Source organism: Cibotium barometz, chromosome 22 (genome assembly GCF_041138505.1).
Source record: "Cibotium barometz isolate CiBa-2024 chromosome 22, ASM4113850v1, whole genome shotgun sequence".
In the NCBI taxonomy this organism is placed as follows: Eukaryota; Viridiplantae; Streptophyta; class Polypodiopsida; order Cyatheales; family Cibotiaceae; genus Cibotium; species Cibotium barometz.
The window spans coordinates 40267885-40289520 of NC_141067.1; positions in this window are offsets into that span (position 1 = coordinate 40267885).

Consider the following 21636-nt stretch of genomic DNA (forward strand, 5'->3'; position numbering starts at 1 on the left):
CTCTCTCTCTCTCTCTTAGCTTTTTAAACCTTTTTATCATTTTATTTTCTTAATATGTATCATACACTCACTAATACCCATAAATTCAAACATGTGTGTGTGGGTGGGTGGGTAACCACACAATATTGAAAACCAAGTTATACATGTAAGTGGAAGTGTATCCTTCTTCCTCTTATTAATTTTCGAAAAAAATCACAAACCAATCTTAGACCTTGGAAAAAGCACAAGACTCCTCACACACAGAGAGGAAAGGCATATACATTTTAAACCCTTATTACACATGGTGCATTGTGATGGAAAATGCACAAGGTTCCCTATGCAATCCAAAGCTTAACTCATACTCTTAATAAACAAAGGTGTGATGAACGCAATCAAAAACACTATGGCTATGGTGGAGGCCAAACCCTAAGACAAAGCATGCATATAAGGTGGCAAATTCGGAAGAACTATGGATGCCCAGAGGTAAGCTTTCATATATCCTCCATGCAAAGGCATACTACAAGGCTACCAGTGTGTGTCACAGTCACTTCTGCCACCTTTTGCCAGGCTTCTTACGCAACCTAATATATATATATATATATTGGCCCCTTATGCGAATGTAAAAACGTAGTTCCTTTTTTTAGATACAAGCTAAACCCATTTAATACAGAGTCAATAGTCAGTAGTCAGCTTTCAAAAAAAAATATTAACGAGTGGCCTACACCCGCCTTTCTATTGGTTAATTGCCCTTCTCTCTTTCTCTCTTTTTTTTTTAAAAAAATCCCTTTAAATTAAAACAAAAAACATTTTGTTTATACTAATTCTACTCTCTCTCTCTCTCTCTCTCTCTCTCTCTCTCCCCCTCTCTTTTTCTCTCTCTTCCTTCTCTCTCTCTCTCTCTCTTGCTCTTTCTAAAACTCTCTCTCTCTCTCTCTCTCTCTCTCTCTCTCTCTCTCTCACACACACACACACACACATACACTCTCTCTCCTTCTCCCCGAGTTCTCCATTCCGCCACCCCCTTTTGAAGCACACCACCCATCCCTCCACCACCACCACCCCCCATCTCACATTACACTCAAGTCCTTTTTTATCACGAGCTTGACCTTGTTTACTCCAACCACATCTACCACCAACGCCAGGATGTGGAACCTACTATCCCCCTATCCATCCTCATAGCACAACTCATCACCATACTCCACACATCCGCCACTGCTTCTTTCATTTGCACGCGGCGGTCTACCGCCAAGCCAAGCCACCTTGCAGTTCCATGCCCCAAAACTGTTGGTATGATGATGAATGCCAGGCCACACGCTCCCGTCTTAAGTATGAGGTACGGATTGGGCAAATTACAAAGCGCCAAGTGCAATGGATTTCTCAACGGCTCACCCAATGCAAGAAACGGGAGTTCTATGCTCGGAAAGAGGATGAGTTATACTGACTTTTCTTAGGGCCGAACTGCAAAGAGGCCTAGAGGAAACTCCAAGAACATCACCCTCCCACACCTATCACCTGCCCAGACACATGACGCTCCTATGCATGCTCCCTCTATCATATCCCCCATCAGCCACCTCTACCCCCACCACCAGATCCCCGCCCCACCACCGCCACCTTCTTCACAAATGGCATGGTCCTCATCAAGGCCATTCGTAGACTATGTAATGGGTGAGCCCAGGATCATGAGGGACTCACTGGCATGCAAGTACATCTTGCATGCCGATGATACCCTGGCACCCCTACTAGTCTACATGTTCAATAGATCCCTTTGTGAAGGATTTCCACCCTCTTGGTCCACCAACACCATCACCCCCATCCTCAAAGCCGAAGATTCACTTGATCCTAATAACTACAGGATGATCATGATTGGCCACACATTGGCCAAACTCTATGGATCAGTTGTGTTAGAGGCGAAGCTCAGTTCATTTGCAGAGAGCCAGGGATGCAGAGCCTCATAGGCTGGCTTTCAAAGCAGCTACTCTACCCTTGACCACATCTTCACCCTCCGTGCCATCATCGAGGAGGGTAGAGCATGACATCAGAGGATTTACTCTACTACTTTGTGGATTTCTGCAAAGGAGATCGGAGTCCCATCTGACATGGTTTGGAGCATCATTGCCCTCTATGAGTCTGTCACCCCACCGGCAGACGAGTGAGAGTCCCAGGAGGTACATCACAGGAGATTTGCAGGGGGTTGGTCCCACACTGGCAAGCATATTGATCCCCATACTACTTTATGCAAATGATATTGTCCTCCTCTCAGACTCAGCCGAAGGGCTTCAGAGACAATTGGATGCCTTACATGACTTTTGCACTCATCAGCGGGACCTCTCTGTTAACCTTGGTAAAACCAAGGTAATGGTCTTCAATATACCTCTCACCCCTTCACATCCAGATTGAGCTTCACATATAGAGGGGATCCTATGAAGATTGTCTCATCCTATGTCTACCTTGGTGTCACTTTCAGTGGCCCACTCTTTACCATGGTTCCCGCACAGCACATGCCAGAGTGATGCGGGGATATGCAGTCTTGAGCTTACTTGAGCGGTAGTGCTTCTAGGCACATTTCCAGGAGCCCAGGACGAAGGGCTGGCTTTTTGATGCCCTCGTCACATCAGTCTTGATGTATGGAGCAGCCTTCTGGGGGCCAGATTTATCCGATGAGGATTGGCAGCAAGTTGAGGGGCCCCAGGTCATGATGTTCTCCCGTATGATCTGTAGCAAACCATCAGTCCCACACTAGATTATTTAGGCAGAGTTTGCTGCAGCCCCGATGGTAGTGGATGCACTCTTTTAGATAGTCACATACCTCCATCGCATCAGTCACATGGATCCTCACACAGGTACCCGAGGCTTGCCCTAGAGTCCTCCATACAGCTAGCACTTGAGGGGCACTCTGGATTATGGTATGCACTAGTTTCCACTTGGTTCTTAGTATATGGGCTCTGCATGGACTGCCTACCCCTCCTTCAGTATAGTTTGGACTCCCCTTTTCTCCGACTGTCTCATGAGGATACCAACCGGGTTATCTGGTTAGATCTTCTCAGCCTCTACACACATTGCACATGGATCACACCTCTGGAGCTCCCCCATGAAGATGCACTTCTACAGAGATCACTTCCTCACACACACTGAGGATGGAGTCATCCAGCAGCCGGCGGGCTACTTGAGTGTTAACATGTCCCATGCCATGCGGATTGCGATTGGCTAGATACCGGTTTCATCCCATCGCCAGAGTGGAGACAGGTAGAGCTGAGCACATCTTTAGAGCCAGGAAGCTCTGCGGAGGCCCAGAGAGGAGAGGATCTGCCGACTATGCCACATAGAGGTTGAGATGGAGGAGCATTACATATGCTGCTACCCAATATACTATGAGATCCATGGGAGAGGATCTGCCGACTATGCCACATAGAGGTTGAGATGGAGGAGCATTACATATGCTGCTACCCAGTATACTATGAGATCCGCGGGAGGTTTCAGTGTCTATTTCTTGAGGGATTCGGTCCACTCTCCAGGATCATTGACTTCCAGGACCAGCGTTGCCTGGGCCTCTTCCTGCTTGAGCTCTGAGAACATAGGGACACCTTCTTGAGAGAGCCTCGACCCTAGCCACCCCGCCCCCTCCCTCACTAGCCAACCATCACTACTTTCTTCCGGACCCAGGAGGTGGACACGGACATAGTGGATCTTGTGGACCCTCCATGAGCTGCTTTGGACCTACCTCACCCGAGAGGAGTTACCTCGGACCGAGCCTTTGCACTAGCGTGTTCAATGCCCTTCGACCCCCTCGTCAGCACGATCACCTCATCAGCTCCATATCTAGGACATGCTCCACCGCCATCGAGCTACCTTTCCACATGACATAGCTGAGGGAGACCTCTCGGCCATACTCATCAGCCCCATGCTTGATATTTTGGAGAGTGGTATACCATCTACTTGGAGCTAATGTTGCTCTCATGTTTCTATGTTCTTAGTATTCCATGATGAGTTTCCATGGATACTTTTGTATCACCCCAGTGAGATAGCTATGTTTATGTTTTCTTTCTATTTTATTTTCCATTCCATGATGAGATATGCCATGGACATTATTGTATCACTTTGGTCTCATAGGCCCATTGGGTCTTTAGTAGATGCTTAATATCTCTCTCTCTCTCTCTCTCTCTCTCTCTCTCTCTCTCTCTCTCTCTCTTTGCGACCCTTCCGTTGCCCCTCCCCCCCTCTCTCTCTCTCACCCCAACCCGCTTACGACCCTCCCTCCCTCTCTCCCCCTCTCTCTCTCTCACCCCAACCCGCTTATGACCCTCTCTCTCTCTCTCTCTCTCTCTCTCTCTCTCTCTCTCTCTCTCTCTCTCTCTCTCTAGCCCACTGATGCAGGTTTTTAGGATACCAAGATCTTCTTCTTAGTGGTGTAGATAATAGTGACAGAGCTATTGTTCTTGCACCAACAGTAGCTATAGAGATGAACTTTAGATAGGTGAGTATAGTTATGTTTGGAGCTTCCTGAGCCACCTTAATGATGCAACCCTAGATATAGAGCGTAACTGTACACTTAGCTTATGTCAACCAAGGGGGTTGATATAGTATGAAACCAACGCAATCAACTTGTGGGGTCCCTGCCCCCTCCGCGGTGCCCTATTGGGAAGCTCTAAATGGGTCACACCATCATCCCCACCACGACAAAGGTAAGCATTCTATACTGTGTAATGTGTTTAACACTCTGGAGAGGTTACATCTCCTTGTGACTCCTTACTGTGTGTAGAAAATAGCTTAACATTAGCACTGCTGCTAGGGAAATGGTGATTTTTTAAGTCTTGGAATAGCCTCTATGGATACTTCTTGTCATTTTCTACTCATTTTGTGTTCATTGTATGGTCATACAATGAGGTGTGAGGAAAGAAATAAAAGAAGATAAGGTTGTTTACATCCATGGATTTGGGTGGATTTTTTGTTGTTTTTTTTCTTGATTTTGTTATTTTTGTGAGGTTTAATTAGTAGTGGCATTTATTTTGCGGTTGATTGTGGTTTAGTGAAGGATTTTTGGGTTGATTTTTGAGTCGACATGTAATTTCGGCCTCTCTGTAATACATAGAGAGATTAATTAGTAATTAATTATTAAAAAAATTAAAAATTAGTTAATCAAATGGAATTAGGAGTTGCATAAGCTCATAAGAATTGCCAAGCTATAATTGCATAAGCTATAATTAACCCCCAATAAAAAACGTCACTATCTGGTTAGTGTATAGAGGGATTGTTTTGCTCAACTCTCGATTTACGGTATTCGGATTGGAATTCCGAGACCATAGTTGAAATCGGGAGATCGAGCTCTACAATCCTATCACTTCATATTGACCAGATATGAGCTGTAAAAAATATTCTATTTTTGGCCACTAATTAGGATTAGGCATTCCCAACATTGTAAATTGCCCTACTTAAGCTTTCGTTTGATATATTGCATTCATAATTCAAACTTTATTAGTAGTAATTATGATAAAAACAACAATCCATCTCTTTGTACTCTGTTTTACAGTGAACAGAGAGCTTAAAAATCTCTTTTTTAAGGGCTCAAAACAATAAGGTTTGCTTGCATTAATTAAGGGTTCTTGCTTGAAAGTGATTTAGCACATACCCTGATATTGCTAAAGATTTCAAAATTGATTATGCACTTGGAAATCTTCTTTAATGACGCATTAAGTGTTGGTCATAAAGTGGATTTTGCATCTAACACACCTGATTAAGAATGTGTAGAGAAGAAGGGCATAAGCATCAACAAACATGATGGTGGACGTCAGGTAAGAATGGTTCGTATTCTAAACTTCTACGTTGCATATTTTACCACGGGGCGGTGGCATAATAAAAACCACCTAGTTGCATTTGCATGTGCATGCGTGTTGCATGTTGTCGAGCCTTGACTTCTTTGACAATTGACACGACGAGAGCGAGTGGTAAGTATTGGTAAGTGAACTAACCTTCTCTACACCACCCACCTTGCACAAGAGTCTTTTCGTAACATACCATAAGGTCCCTGTTGCAAGTCCGCACTGTGTCCTCAAGCACGAACATGAACTCACATCTTTGCTTTTGTTGCTTGGACTAACTTTATTTGGAAACTCCATAAGAGCAAGAGTAGGACCCATGGAACAAAAAATACAGCACACTGAATGGCAAGTAAGTGCTAGCAACTCAACCAAAGCTGCGGGGGCTTCACGAGGAGCGAGTCTCAAGCCACGGTAGGTACGATAAGGCTCTCGTACTCTCATCCCTCTCACTGGCACTCTATAGCAACATACTCTTTTGAGTCACTTGCAAGTCCATCGTGTCCTCACTTGCACACATAGTACTAAAGTGCTGCCCAAATTTTTAAATTTTGTTTCGAGTTGGTTTTTGAAGAGTTAGACAGGAGAGAGAGAGCCGGTTTAGAAGGAGGAGAAAGAAGGGGAAGGAAGCGGAAGGAGCTTGTGACACGAACACGCTACTACAAAGTCGAGTCCAGAAGCAAATCGAACTCCGAGAACATCATGGAAAGGGCATGTAATCTCTAAGTCTTGATGTTTCATTGTTATAATCTACAACTTTAGCATAGGAGCTTGCCTTACCATCATACGAGAGAGACTCGTATGAGGGGAACAACTAGGATAGAGATAAAAACAAGAAAAACACTTGGAAGAAAGTTGCAGTTCCCTGAACTGCAAGATCTTTTTATTGTGATTTCAAATCTACATTATTTTTGCAGATTTGGAATCCTTGATTTTTGTAGATAACTTTTGACTACTTGAACATCCCGAGGCAATGCTGCTCAAGTAGGAGCATGGGTGACCACGCCTTGGCTCTAGCAGTCACTCTAAGTATCCAATCTCAAATTTGACTTGTGGATCTGGCTAAGGATACTTGGGACTTTCTTCATACCAAGTTTCACCCCGTTCTGACAAATTTAAAAATTTACTATTTTTAGTGAGGCTTGGTAGGTTGGACTTTCGGGCTGACCATTAAGAGCCATAGAGAGCTCAAATTCTTAGCCTTAGGTGCTAGATTTGTAGATCCCACAAAGTACTATGGCTATACTAAACCTTGTGGCAATTGGAGTTGTCAAGGCCATTATCCAAATATCTCAAATTGTGTGCTCGTTTGCGTGGTTCTAGTCCTAAAGTACTAAGAAACCTCTATCCGAGAGGTTTTGTGTTGACTCTACCAGCCAAACCACTTATCAAATTTAATCTAGGGCTGGTGGGGTTAAATACTGTTGATTGGCCTTCCCTAGGGTGTGTCTAGAGTAGGCCATCTTCAATCAGGTACCCAGGAATTACCTATCAAAGTAGAACCTTGCGGAAGACAAGTGGAAACGCCCGAAAAAGTTCTAGTTCCATGAACAGCAATTCTTTTGATAGAGAATCCATTTTTGCATTGTAATTGCAGATTTGGATTCTTTGTTTTCTATAGATAACTTTTGACTATGTGATTGCCCTAATTGGAGATGGGAGTCGAGTTATAGTCCGTTGAAAGTGACCCTGTCTGAAAGGTCACTGGCCAAGTGGGCGCCTGGGGAACCCACGCTTGGCTCTAACTCCCACACCATGAATCCAAATTGATTTCTGACTTTTACTTGGTGTTTTTGACCATAGGGACTTGGATTCTACCATGTTTGGCCCCAGCTCGAGTTTTTACGACCTATCTATGGTTCGAACAATAGGTGCGATTTGTCACCTCGAGAGCCACTTAAGGCTAAGAGGACTAAAGGTCGTAATTAGGTCGCTTGGAAGAATCTGTTCCAGGAAAGTAAGCATAGGATATCCATATTTGTGAAACGGCCTATCCTTACACCAAATTTGCCCAAAAGGACCATTTTGGCCGAGTGCTCTTTTCCCTGGACTAGCTACACACCAAATCCGTCTCATACTATATTTAGCAATTTTTAAGAGATAGCGTGGATCATCATTGCCTTGGTGTTGTACAGGTCGTGAATATACAAGAATTCTAATTTGGTAACTTTTTGGCTACAATAAGGCTTTTTTCGGGTTGCTGGGAACTATTAGCTCTTAAGAAGAGTACTTTAAGGTGCGCGAAAAAACTTTTTTGGCTAAAACTAGCAGTTTTTGAGAGCTAGCTGAAATCTAACACCACCAACAGATTAACCTTACCTTGAATATGCAAACTGCTAAGTTTGAGCCGATTTGGACTACTTTGGTCCCGAACCTCTTTTTGGGGGGGGCATGCGCGAAAAACTTTGGTCCCGAACCTCTTTTTGGAGGGGGGCATGCGCGAAAAACTTTTTTAGCCAAATTTAGCAGTTTTTCAGAGCTAACCTGAGTTTATCGTATCCATTGTGTTCTTGACACCTAGGATATACATAATCCCAAGTTTAGTCCCATTTTGAGCTTTTTCGACCTATCTACGAACCAAACTCGTTGTACGGCTCTCAAGAAGCACGCCCTAAAAGTGTAAAAAACTTTTTGGGCTAAATTTAGAAGTTTTGAGGGATAACTCGGGTTTGACATAGAAAATGTATTGAGGACATGTTGGATATACACCGTATCCAATTTGATCAAATTCTAGAAAAACTCGATATACCTGCGACACAGTCGTAGAGTGCACGCTATAGGTTCAAATTCCATCGAATTGGAAAAAAATCAAGTTTTTTCCAAAACTTGCATTGCTTAAAATAGCAAGGAAATTAAGATAAAGGGGATCTATAGTGATAAGATTGTAGTCCATAAGTAGGACTACCCTCATACCAACTCGCGGGAAAAGTTGACTTTTCTCGAGGGGATTTCGAGACCCCCGAAAAGGGTTGTACACCAACGTGGTTGGCTGTTAATTTTAGCCATTTTGGCCTGAATTGAGGCCTCTTTTTACTCGCCCTTATTAGAAGCAACACATTTTCAACCGGGGCAACCATTTACATAGAGGTAGTCCTAGACTAGCTCTACAACCCTGTCCAATTGCAACTCAGTTTTTCGATAATCGGAGTGGAATCAAGGTCAGCTAAAGATAGGGGTTTAGCACTTGCACTTACATAAATTTAGCCCTGAATTGCTATTTTGGTGCCGGATTGAGAAATCGAGCACACCCATGCATAGGTAGTAGCGTCCGTGTGAAAAATCTGGGCCAAAAAGGATCGCTGGCTTTTTTGAGCATCCCCTGCTAAAAATAGTAAACTAGGTTTATGTTGATGCAAGAATTTCCCCGGCATGCTTGCTTTTTTATTTTGTGTGAAATCTAGGCCAAAAAGGATCATTTGCTATTTTTAGTGTCCTCTGCTAAAAATAGTAAACTAACTTTCGAGCAGGTAAGTGAAGCATTGAGTGTAAAACACAATCCTAAAAAGATCGGAGCGTTTGGCTTCACACTTGAACAAGGTGTAGCTAAATGGTTTCGTACCCTGGAACCAAAAAGCAAGGCAACATATGAGGACTTGAAACACTCTTTCCTTATAGCCTATGCAAAAGCTGGAGCTAAATGGAGTTCCGTTAATCGATTAAACACTCTGAAACAAAAAGATAGTGAATCTATAAGAGAATACATCAACCAAGCAAAATACTTGTATAATCGTTGAGCTTGAGGAAAGACCCAGCCAAACACGGTTGATCTCTCTATTCTTAGAAGGTTTAGAGATGAAAGATCCCTGCCCCCTCCGCGCAACGAAATCGGGGTATTCTAACGTAGTCAAGAGCCTTAACTAACGAAACTGATTCGACCGAACCCGTAAGTCACATAGTCAGATCAAGGAAGAAACTTGCACTTGGATCATAGAGACCAACGCTTTTTTCCTCATCATGAGGCACAGCCATTGATTCTTTTCCATAGAATAAGACTATCCGAGATTTACTTCATCTATTGTACCATAGCAAAATTGAGTCTCATAGGGATCCATCAGTCCAGCCTAACCCCATCCAGTCCCATGGGTTAGCTAGCCGCCCAACCACTGTAGTGATAGGATCCATTTAGGAATTTGGTTATGTTTTATCCCGAGTACTAGGAAAAAGAGTTCCCATGCCCCCTAACTGGTGCTTCATGCAAACTTCAAGATAGTCACGCCACTTACACACCCAATATGAAATTGCATGTTTCACAGATTCAGCTGTCTTCAAAATAATCTTTTAATGAATCTATAGTATCACTGATCATAATCCTCCAAAATATCCGATTGAATTCTAATTTCTAATCATTCTTTCATCGGTGTACCTATGGCATCATTGGCAACAACCAGAACGCTTACCACCTGTCCACTCAGGGGCCTTTTCAATAGTTCCTAGCTCATAATACCCAAAAATATATTCACTTATAAAAATCCAGATGGACTCTCCGTTGAAGATCAGCAAGATCAACCAATAAATCCATATAAAAGAGCCATGGACTCATCCGTTAAGGACCATCAAGGTCAATCAACCAGATCCATGCCCGAGTTCAGAAAACAACTCTAACACCTTGTTCCATTTTCTTCCTCGATGCACGCATGGGTATTTTTAGAGCCCGAGCACCGTATGGTCAGCACCCTCTAGGATCCTTCGCATGTCACCTAGCGCTTCACTCATAGGCCGCTTCCTTGGTCCCTCATCCACCATACCGGAAGCTCACCATTTAAATTGAACCGAGGCTGGTCAAGACCTCGGCCGACCTTTTTACGCGAGACGTCCTCCATTGACTCTCCGTCAGCTGTTGCAACTTTATCACTTTGATCTCCACGATCTCATTCACAAGATGGTCAAAATGCTTTCCCAGCATTCTTGACATAAAACAGTCATTTAAAAATAGGTTATAAATACAATTTCTAATGAACTCTCATCTTTCCACATTGTTCCACATCATTTCTTGTTATTCCACATTCTTCTACATCAATTCACATTGCTTAATCCACATTCGATCATATGTATTCCCTAACGTAGTCAAAAGCCTAAACTAACTGAACTGATCTGACCGAACCCGTAAGTCCCATAGTCAGATCAGGGAAAAGATTATACTTGGATCATAGAGACCAATGCTTCTTTTCTCATTGAGAAGCACAGCCGTTGATTCTTTTCCATAGAACAATTTTTATCCAGGATTTACCTCGTCTATCTTACTATATAGAAATTGAGTCTCGTTTTACGGATCCATCAGTCCAACCTAACCCCATCCAGTCCCATGGGTTAGCCAACCGCCCAACCACTGTAGTGATGGGATCCAATTAGGAATTTGGTTAGGTTTTTCCTGAGTACCAGGGAAAAGAGTTCCTAGGCCCCCTAGCCGGATATTCATGCAAACATAAAACTAGTCACACCACTTACACACCCACCAATATGAACTTGCCTTTTTCAGAGATTCAACAATCTTTAAAATAATCATTTAATGAAACCATAGTGTTACTAATCATAATCCTCTAATTATCCAGTTGAATCCTAATTTCTAATTCATTCGTTCATCGGTGTACTTAGGGCATCATTGGCACCAGAACGCTCACCACCTGTTCACTCAGGGGCCTTTTCAATAGTTCCTAGCTCATAGTACCCAGCAATATAATCACATAAAAATATTCTGATGGAATCTCCGTTGAATATCAGCAAGATCAACCAACAGATCCATATAAAAGAGCCATGGACTCATCCGTTGAGGACCAGCAAGGTCAATCAACCATATCCATGCTTGAATTTAGAAAACAACTCTTACTCCTTGTTCCAATATCTTCCCCGACGTACTTGTGGGTATCTTCGGCGACCCCCCAGGGCCCGAGCACCGTATGGTTAGCACCCTCTAGGATCCTTTGCAGGTCACCTAGCGCTTCAATTATAGACCGCTTCCTTGGTCCCTCATCCACTGTACCGGAAGCTCACCATTTAAATCGAATCGAGGCTGGAGAGGACCTCGACCCGTGACCTTGCTACGCGAGACATCCTCCGATGACTCTCCGTCAGCAGTTGCAACTTTAACAGATAGGTCTCCATAAACGGATTTTTATAAAAGTGTTATTTCCCACTGAAGTTGTTCTTATGCATAAATTCAATTTTAAGCAGAATAACACTTTCGAAATAAAAATAAACCTTTTATGCATCTTTCTATGCATAAATTCAACTTAAATGAGAATAACTCTTTTGAATTAGAAATAAATTTCTTTATGCATCTTTCTATGCATAAAATCAAAATTGATGAGAATAACTCTTTTGAAATAGAAATAAATTTCTTTATGTATCTTTCTATGCATATAATCAAAATTGATGAGAATAACTCTTTTGAAATAGAAATAAATTTCTTTATGCATCTTTCTATGCATATAATCAAAATTAATGAGAATAACTCTTTTGAAATAAAAATAAATTTCTTTATGCATCTTTCTATGCATAAAAACAAAAATTCTTTATGCATCTTTCTATGCATAAAATCAAAATTGATGAGAATAACTCTTTTGAAATAAAAATAAATTTCTTTATGCATCTTTCTATGCATAAAATTACAATTTGATGAAAGTAACACTTTTATAATAAAAAAAATTCTTTTATGCATCTATTTATGCATAAATTCAATTTTAATGAAAGTAACACTTTTATAATAATAAAAAATCTTTTATGCATCTATTTATGCATAAAAATTAATTTTGATAAAAGCAACACTTTTATAATCAAAATATTCCCAATATGCATCTTTCTATGCATAGAAATTAATTCTAATGAAAATAACACTTTTATAATAAAAATATTTCTAATATGCATTTTTCTATGCATAGAATAAAAATAACACTTTTAGAATACACAAGCGGTGGGGATTACTCTTTTTGAATAATAAAAGATAAAACTTATTTCACAAAATTTAAGAAAATTTTACCATAACCTCCTTTGTATGGCTGACCATTTTCCAATTTTTTCTACCCTTAAGTTACTTAAAAATTATCCCTAAATGGTTTAAAGCATTCTAAACTAATCAAATTTCACTTTCAAAGGAGAAATAATATGAAAAGTTTAATTCCAACAATTAGATTACTTATCTAGTATAAAGAAAGGCTGAATTTAAGAAGAAGAGAGGGGGAAAGCCTTTCCAGCAAGACATAGCATCATTTTACATTTTAAAACAAAACAAAAATAAGAAAACCATTAAAAGGAATAAGAAAAAGTAAGATTTCTAACTTACATGAGTTTCTGGGAGCTTTCCTTTGGCTTGATGGTTTGAGGGATCTACTCTTGTTTGCAACAAGAGTGGCCACCAATTCTTTAGAAGAGGAAATGGTCAAAAACTAATGAATTATTAATAAATTCACAATTTTTGGCTCAAGGGGGGAGGCGTAGAGTAACAGTGCATAAAACACTACTAACCATTTACAAAGGGAGAGGCTTCATTTATAGGAAAAAGTGAGCCTCTAACCAAGCAAACTGATTCTAGAATTTTCCAGATCAGTTTGGTCAATTTTTGACCATTTTTAGGTCAGTTTAGCTTACTTTTTGGATCTAGTTGAAGCAGGAGAGAGGAGAGATGAAAATATCTCATTATTTGTGAGTTTAAAACTCACCCACACGTGAAATAGGCACCTCCTTCATGAGGGGAATTCCCCCACACTGGGATGTCAAAAATGCATCATTTCTCTAAATATCTCTTCTTTTTTAACTAATATCCTTGTCCTCCTTAGTCAACTCTTCATCTTATGTGAGTATTTACTCATTTTTGGGGGGATTTTATTTATTTCTTCAATTTATCTCCTCCCTACATTTGGATGAATCTGATTGGCCTCTCAGAACCTTAATTTAAATTTTTTTGAAAATCTGGACCCTTAGGATAAGGCCTTATGAACAGATTATAATTGATTTCTAATGCACCTTCTGAAAATCTTTTTGAACTTCTTTTTCGAGGGAATTTATTTTAATAAGAAGAGATATTTTTTCATCCAAAATATCTAAAAATTAAATAACCTCTCTCTAGAATATTTTCTCTCTCTAGGCCAAAACAGGGTAAAACATGATCTCTTTTATTTCAGAGAGGCGAATAATTATAAGATCAGAAGGGGAGGTTCTTACACCTGCACACCTCAAAGGCCGGAGGGAGGAATCTTACATCCTACCCCACTTAAAAAATGCGAGATGTCCTCATCTCGAAAAATTAGAGGAGAACTCTTTTCCTTAGATCCAACTGATTCTGGGGTTCCTTATAGTCTGGTGAACCCAACAGAATCCTGGGATAAAGATCCCTTATATAAAACTCATCATCAGATAATAATTCACTCAGATCGTAACATTCAATCCTTATCACAATAATGGTCCATTAGACCGAAATTTCTATCTGAACAGACCGCCATGGAAATTTTCAATTATATAGATTTTTAATTTGACATCTCTTAACTTGATCCACTGGGTCAAGTGTTAACAGCAGCAATCTGCCAGCACAATCCACTAATCTCATAGTGATTTGCTGAAGTCATTAATGTCATTCCAACTAACTACGAACATTATCACAGGGACTCGTCCCATTCATCCTTATTGTGGTTTTGATTAGTTTATTACATTTCAACCAAAATTCAAGAATCTTCATTTTTCAATCAGAATCCAAATCAACTCATAAGTTCTCAATCATAATTTAAAATCATATCAACCACATTCAAATTCATCATCTAGATAGTATTAATGCTTATAATTTCAAGTCTTAGATTTACTCGTATATACTGCCAGTAAAGAACTGCAATTATACCCTCGGTATATATGGATAGTCACGGTCCTTGGAACTATAAGGTAAAACCATCAAGTCTAGGCCTCAAGCAAGTCAGGGATTCCATACAATTACGGTACTTCCATCTGAAGACCCAATTACCAATTTATGAATTTGAATTTGAATATCAATTTGTATGAATTTTATCACAATTACAACCTTTTGCTGTTTCTTCGTAAATTTTTGACATTTTTGGTTTCTCGGTTGGTCCACTATAGCCAATTTGCTCTGATACCAACTACTATAAGATCCCTGACCCCACTGCACAATGAATTTGGGGGTGCTAGCAGCAGAAGTAGCACTTCTTGCATGAGGCAGGGTCCCACACTCGGGGCCTCGCCCACGGATATCCAGACAAGAGACTAATCCATCGGTTCTTCCAAAACCGAACTCAGAAAAACTTCCCTTGCCCGGAAAGCACGGGCGATTCCTCCAGGATAACTTTTCTCTAGCGTAGTCAAAAGCCTAAACTAACTGAATTGATTTGACTGAACCCGTAAGTCCCATAGTCAGATCAGGGAAAAGATTATACTTGGATCATAGAGACCAACGCTTCTTTTCTCATTGAGAGGCATAGCCGTTGATTCTTTTCCATAGAACAATTTTTATCCAGGATTTACCTCGTGTATCGTACTATATAGAAATTGAGTCTTGTTTTACGGATCCATCAGTCCAGCCTAACCCCATCCAGTCCCATGGGTTAGCCAACCGTCCACCACTGTAGTGATGGGATCCAATTAGGAATTTGGTTAGGTTTTTCCTGGGTACCAGGGAAAAGAGTTCCCAGGCTCCCTAGCCGGATATTCATGCAAACATAAAACTAGTCACACCACTTACACACCTAATATGAACTTGCCTTTTTCACAGATTCAACAATCTTTAAAACAATCATTTAATGAAACCATAGTGTTACTGATCATAATCCTCTAATTATCCAGTTGAATCCTAATTTCTAATTCATTCCTTCATCGGTGTACTTAGGACATCATTAGCAACCAGAACGCTCACCACCTATTCACTCAGGGGCCTTTTCAATAGTTCCTATCAGCAAGATCAACCAACAGATCCATATAAAAGAGCCATGGACTCATCCGTTTGAGGACCAGCAAGGTCAATCAACCATATCCATGCTTGAATTCAGAAAACAACTCTTACTCCTTGTTCCAATATCTTCCTCGACATACTTGTGGGTATCTTCGGCAACCCCCCCAGAGCCCGAGCACCGTATGGTCAGCACCCTCTAGGATCCTTCGCAGGTCACCTAGTGCTTCACTCATAGGCCGCTTCCTTGGTCCCTCATCCACTGTACCACCGGAAGCTCACCATTTAAATCAACCCGACGCTGGTCAAGACCTCGACCGACCTTGCTATACGAGACATCCTCCGATGACTCTCCGTCAGGAGCAGTTACAACTTTAACAGATAGGTCTCCACGACCTCATTCTCAAGACGATCAAAATGCTTCCCCAGCATTCTTGACATAAAACAGTCATTTAGAAACAGATTTCACATACAAATACAGTTCCAACAATATTTCCATCTTTTCTCATTACTCCACAACCTTTCACATTAGTCCCCATCTTTTCTCATCTTCCCACAATTTTATTTTCTTTATTGATCCCTATCACATCACATCATTCCCACATCAAATCACATCCAACCGCATCATCCACGCATCAATCCACATCATCCATACATCCATCCACATCATCCACATCAATTCACATCATCCATACATCCATCCACATCAATCCACATCAATTCACATCATCCATACATCCATCTACACCAATCCACATTATCCACACATCAATCCACATCATTCATACATCCATCTACACTAATACACATATCCACACATCAATCCACATCATCCACATCAATCCACATCATTCATACATCCATCTACATCAATTCACATTATCCACACATCAATCCACATCATCCATACATCAATCCACATCATCCACATCAATCCACATCATCCATACATCCATCTACATTAATCCACATTATCCACACATCAATCCATATCATCCATACATCCATCTACATCAATCCACATCATCCACAATAATCCACATCATCCATACGTCCATCTACATCAATCCACATCATCCACATCAATCCACATCATCCATACATCCATCTACATCAATCCACATTATCCACACATCAATCCACATCATCCATACATCCATCTACATCAATCCACATCATCCATACATCCATCTACATCAATCCACATCAATCCACATCATCCATACATCCATCTACATCAATCCACATTATCCACACATCAATCCACATCATTTCATAAGTATTCCCATTCTCTTCTAATCACATCTTTTTCTATCTCATCACTTATTTCCTCATTTATCCTCATCAGATCTCATCCACTTGCATCTACCCATATATCTCATCACTTCACATACATTAACATCTATCTAGTTTACATCGCATCTATTCACATTCATTTCACATCACATCTCATTCATTCACATCCCGATTCACATGCTAACACATTCATTCACGTCCCTTATCGTTCATTCACATCCCGGTTTACATCACCTCACATCCATTCACATCCCTTATCATTTATTCACATCTTGATTCATATGCTATCACATTCATTAACATCCTATATCATTCATTTCTCCCTTATCATTCATTCACATCCCGATTCACATGTTATCACATTCATTCACATCCTATATCATTCATTCACATCCCTTATCATTCATTCACATCCGATTCACATGCTATCACATTCATTCACATCCTATATCATTCATTCACATCCCTTATCATTCATTCACATCCCGATTCACATGCTATCACATTCATTAACATCCTATATCATTCATTCACATCCCTTATCATTTATTCACATCCCGATTCACATGTTATCACATTCATTCACATCCTATATCATTCATTCACATCCCTTATCATTCATTCACATCCGATTCACATGCTATCACATTCATTCACATTTATCTGATTCACCCCCCATCTCATCACACCTATTTACCTCTCATTCTCATCACTTCTATTCCCATCACATCCATTCTCTATTCATTCTCATCTATCTGATTCATATCACATATCATCACATCTATCTACCTCTCATTCTCATCACATCCATTCTCTATTCTTCTCATCTATCTGATTCATATCACATATCATCACATCTATCTACCTCTCATTCTCATTACTTCTATTCTCATCACATCCATCCTCTATTCATTCTCATCTATCTGATTCATATCACATATCATCACATCTATCTACCTCTCATTCTCATTACTTCTATTCTCATCACATCCATTCTCTATTCATTCTCATCTATCTGATTCATATCACATATCATCACATCTATCTACCTCTCATTCTCATTACTTCTATTTTTATCACATCCATTCTCTATTCATTCTCATTAATGATATAAAGATTCTTTACACATCTATTTATGCATAAGAACAACTTCAGTGGGAAATAACACTTTTATAAAAATTCGTTTATGCATCTATTTATGCATAAATTCAATTTTAAGAAGAATAACACTTTCGAAATAAAAATAAACCTTTTATGCATCTTTCTATGCATAAATTCAACTTAAATGAGAATAACTCTTTTGAAATAAAAATAAATTTCTTTATGCATCTTTCTATGCATAAAATCAAAATTGATGAGAATAAATCTTTTGAATTAGAAATAAATTTCTTTATGCATCTTTCTATGCGTAGATCAAAATCGATGAGAATAACTCTTTTGAAATACAAATCAATTTCCTTATGCATCTTTCTATTCATATAATCAAAATTGATGAGAATAACTCTTTTAAAATAGAAATAAATTTCTTTATGCATCTTTCTATGCATAAAATCAAAATTGATGAGAATAACTCTTTTGAAATAGAAATAAAATTTTTATGCATCTTTCTATGCATAAAATCAAAATTTGATGAAAGTAACGCTTTTATAATAAAAAAAATTCTTTTATGCATCTATTTATGCATAAATTCAATTTTAATGAAAGTAACACTTTTATAATAAAAAAAATCTTTTATGCATCTATTTATGCATAAATATAAATTTTGATAAAAGCAACACTTTTATAATCAAAATATTTCCAATATGCATCTTTCTATGCATAGAAATTAATTCTAATGAAAATAACACTTTTATAATAAAAATATTTCTAATATGCATTTTTCTATGCATAGAATAAAAATAACACTTTTAGAATACACAAGCGGTGGGGATTATTCTTTTTGAATAATAAAAGATAAAACTTATTTCATAAAATTTAAGAAAATTTTGCCATAACCTCCTTTGTATGGCTGACCATTTTTCAATTTTTTCTACCCTTAAGTTGCTTAAAAATTATTCCTAAATGGTTTAAAGCATTCTAAACTAATTCCACTTTCAAAGGAGAAATAATATGAAAAGTTTAATTCCAACAATTAGATTACTTGTCTAGGATAAAGAAAGGCTGAATTTAAGAAGAAGAGAGGGGGAAAGCCTTTCCAGCAAGGCATAGCATCATTTTACATTTTAAAACAAAACAAAAATAAGAAAACCATTAAAAGGAATAAGAAAAAGTAAGATTTCTAACTTACATGAATTTATGGGAGCTTTCCTTTGGCTTGATGGTTTGAGGGATCTACTCTTGTTTGCAACAAGAGTGGCCACCAATTCTTTAGAAGAGGGAATGGTCAAAAACTAATGAATTATTAATAAATTCACAGTTTTTGGCTCAGGGGAGGAATGCATAAAACACACTATTAACCATTTACAAAGAGGGAGGCTTCATTTATAGGAAAAAGTGAGCCTCTATCAAAGCAAACTGATTCTAGAATTTTTCAGATCAGTTTGGTCAATTTTTGACCATTTTTAAGTCAGTTTAGCTTACTTTTTGGATCTAGTTGAAGTAGGAGAGAGGAGAGATGAAAATATCTCATTATTTGTGAGTTTAAAACTCACCCACACATGTGAAATAGGCACCTCCTTCATGAGGGGAATTCCCCCACACTGAGGTGTCAAAAATGCATCATTTCTCTAAATATCTCTTCTTTTTTAACTAATATCCTTGTCCTCCTTAGTCAACTCTTCATCTTATGTTTTATTTCAGAGAGGGGAATAATTATAAGATCAGAAGGGGAGGTTCTTACACCTACACACCTCAAAATTCGGAGGGAGGAATCTTACAAAAATAATGATATTTTCTACTATCCTTTAAGAATTATCTACATTTTGGAGAGATTGGAGCTTCCCTCTCTCTTCAACCTTCCTTGGAGCTTTCCTCTCAATACACTAACCAATTGATTGGTTGGGGGCTTCTTCTAAGATAGAGAAGAAAGCAAAAACAAGAGGTAAAGTGTAATTTTATGGTTTTTCTCTACTATTTTCAATGTTTTCACTTCTCAACCCCTCTCAAGCTTGAGAAGTTTCTAAATTAAGTGTTTATAATGCAAATCAAACTTTTCTTAAGAGTTGTAATGAATAATTAAGAAAAGTTTACATTTATGCTTAATTAGGATGTTTTTTATGTTTATCTCTCTCTCCCCAAAAGAATGGTCATTCCTATGACCAATTCTCTATTCAAATGATGCTTCTCATTGATAAATTCTCAATTCACAAATCAAACTCTAGGCTTGTGAAGCTAGAGGTTAAAAAAGTGGCTTTTTATACTTTTATGCTTCTAAAATTATGATAATCTTATGATTTAAATCCATAAATTAGATTTAAGTTTAGAAGATAGTTATACTATCATAATTGTATTACTAAGTTTATTCTTTTCAAAAATATTAAAAATTATCAGTAATAGCAGCGGAGCTATGGCAAAATTTTTAAGAAATTGATACATAATTCATTCTTATGCATAACATGAAAAGAGGACTTCTTACCATATTCTAGGATTGGTCATCCTATGCTAAAAGAATGATTTTTATCACATTCAATGGAAAACTAATTTTTAAGATTTATGCATAATTAAATAATTAAGAAAAGAGAAAATTATAGTAATTTTATTTAAATGATAAGAGAGAAATTTCCATGACATTTGAAATTCAATCATTTAAATGAAAAAAATGGAATTCTTAGCATATTGAATTAATGGATATTTTTTTTAAAATTCAAAGAGAAATTTTAGATAAATTTATTTTATGCATGAGAAATATTTAAATGATAAAAGAGGAATCCCCATGACATTTGAAATTCAATCATTTAAATAGTAAAAGTGAAATTTTGGGCATATTGAATTAATGGATATTTTTATTAAAGAAAAGAGAAATTTTAGATAAATTTATTTGATGATAAAAGAGGAATTCCCATGACATTTAGAAATCAATCAATTAAATGTAAAAAGAGGAATTCCCATCATATTTGAGATCCAAGAAATTAAATGAAAAAAAGAGAAATTTTTAGTATAATTCAATTTATGAGTATTTATCAAAAGTGAAATTTTGAGCATTATTGGAAAATATGGGTAGAATTGATTTTTGTAAATCCCATGAATTCTTTTATTCAAAAGAAGAATATTGAACATATTTCACTTAAGGAATTTGAGAAATATGAAAATAGCCGTCTCAAGAAAAAGAACCTTTACCTAGGCCAAGCAATTGGTAGAAATTTAGAAAAAGTCCCATCATCGGTATCGAAGTAGAAAAAGCTACTAAATGGGAATGAGATGTGATAGGATGTGAATGGATGTGATAAGATGTGAATGGGATGATGTGATAGGATGTGGTGTGATGTAAATGAATGTGGATGAGATGTGAAGTAAATGGATGTGGATGTGAATGATGAGATGAGAATGAGATGTGAGGTTATGTGAAAGAATGAGATGTAAAGTAAATGGATGTGGATGTCTATGTGAAAGAATGTGATATAAATGAATGTGGATGTGAATGATGAGATGAGAATGAGATGTGAGGTTATGTGAAAGGATGAGATGTAAAGTAAATGGATGTGGATGTGTATGTGAAAGAATGTGATGTAAATG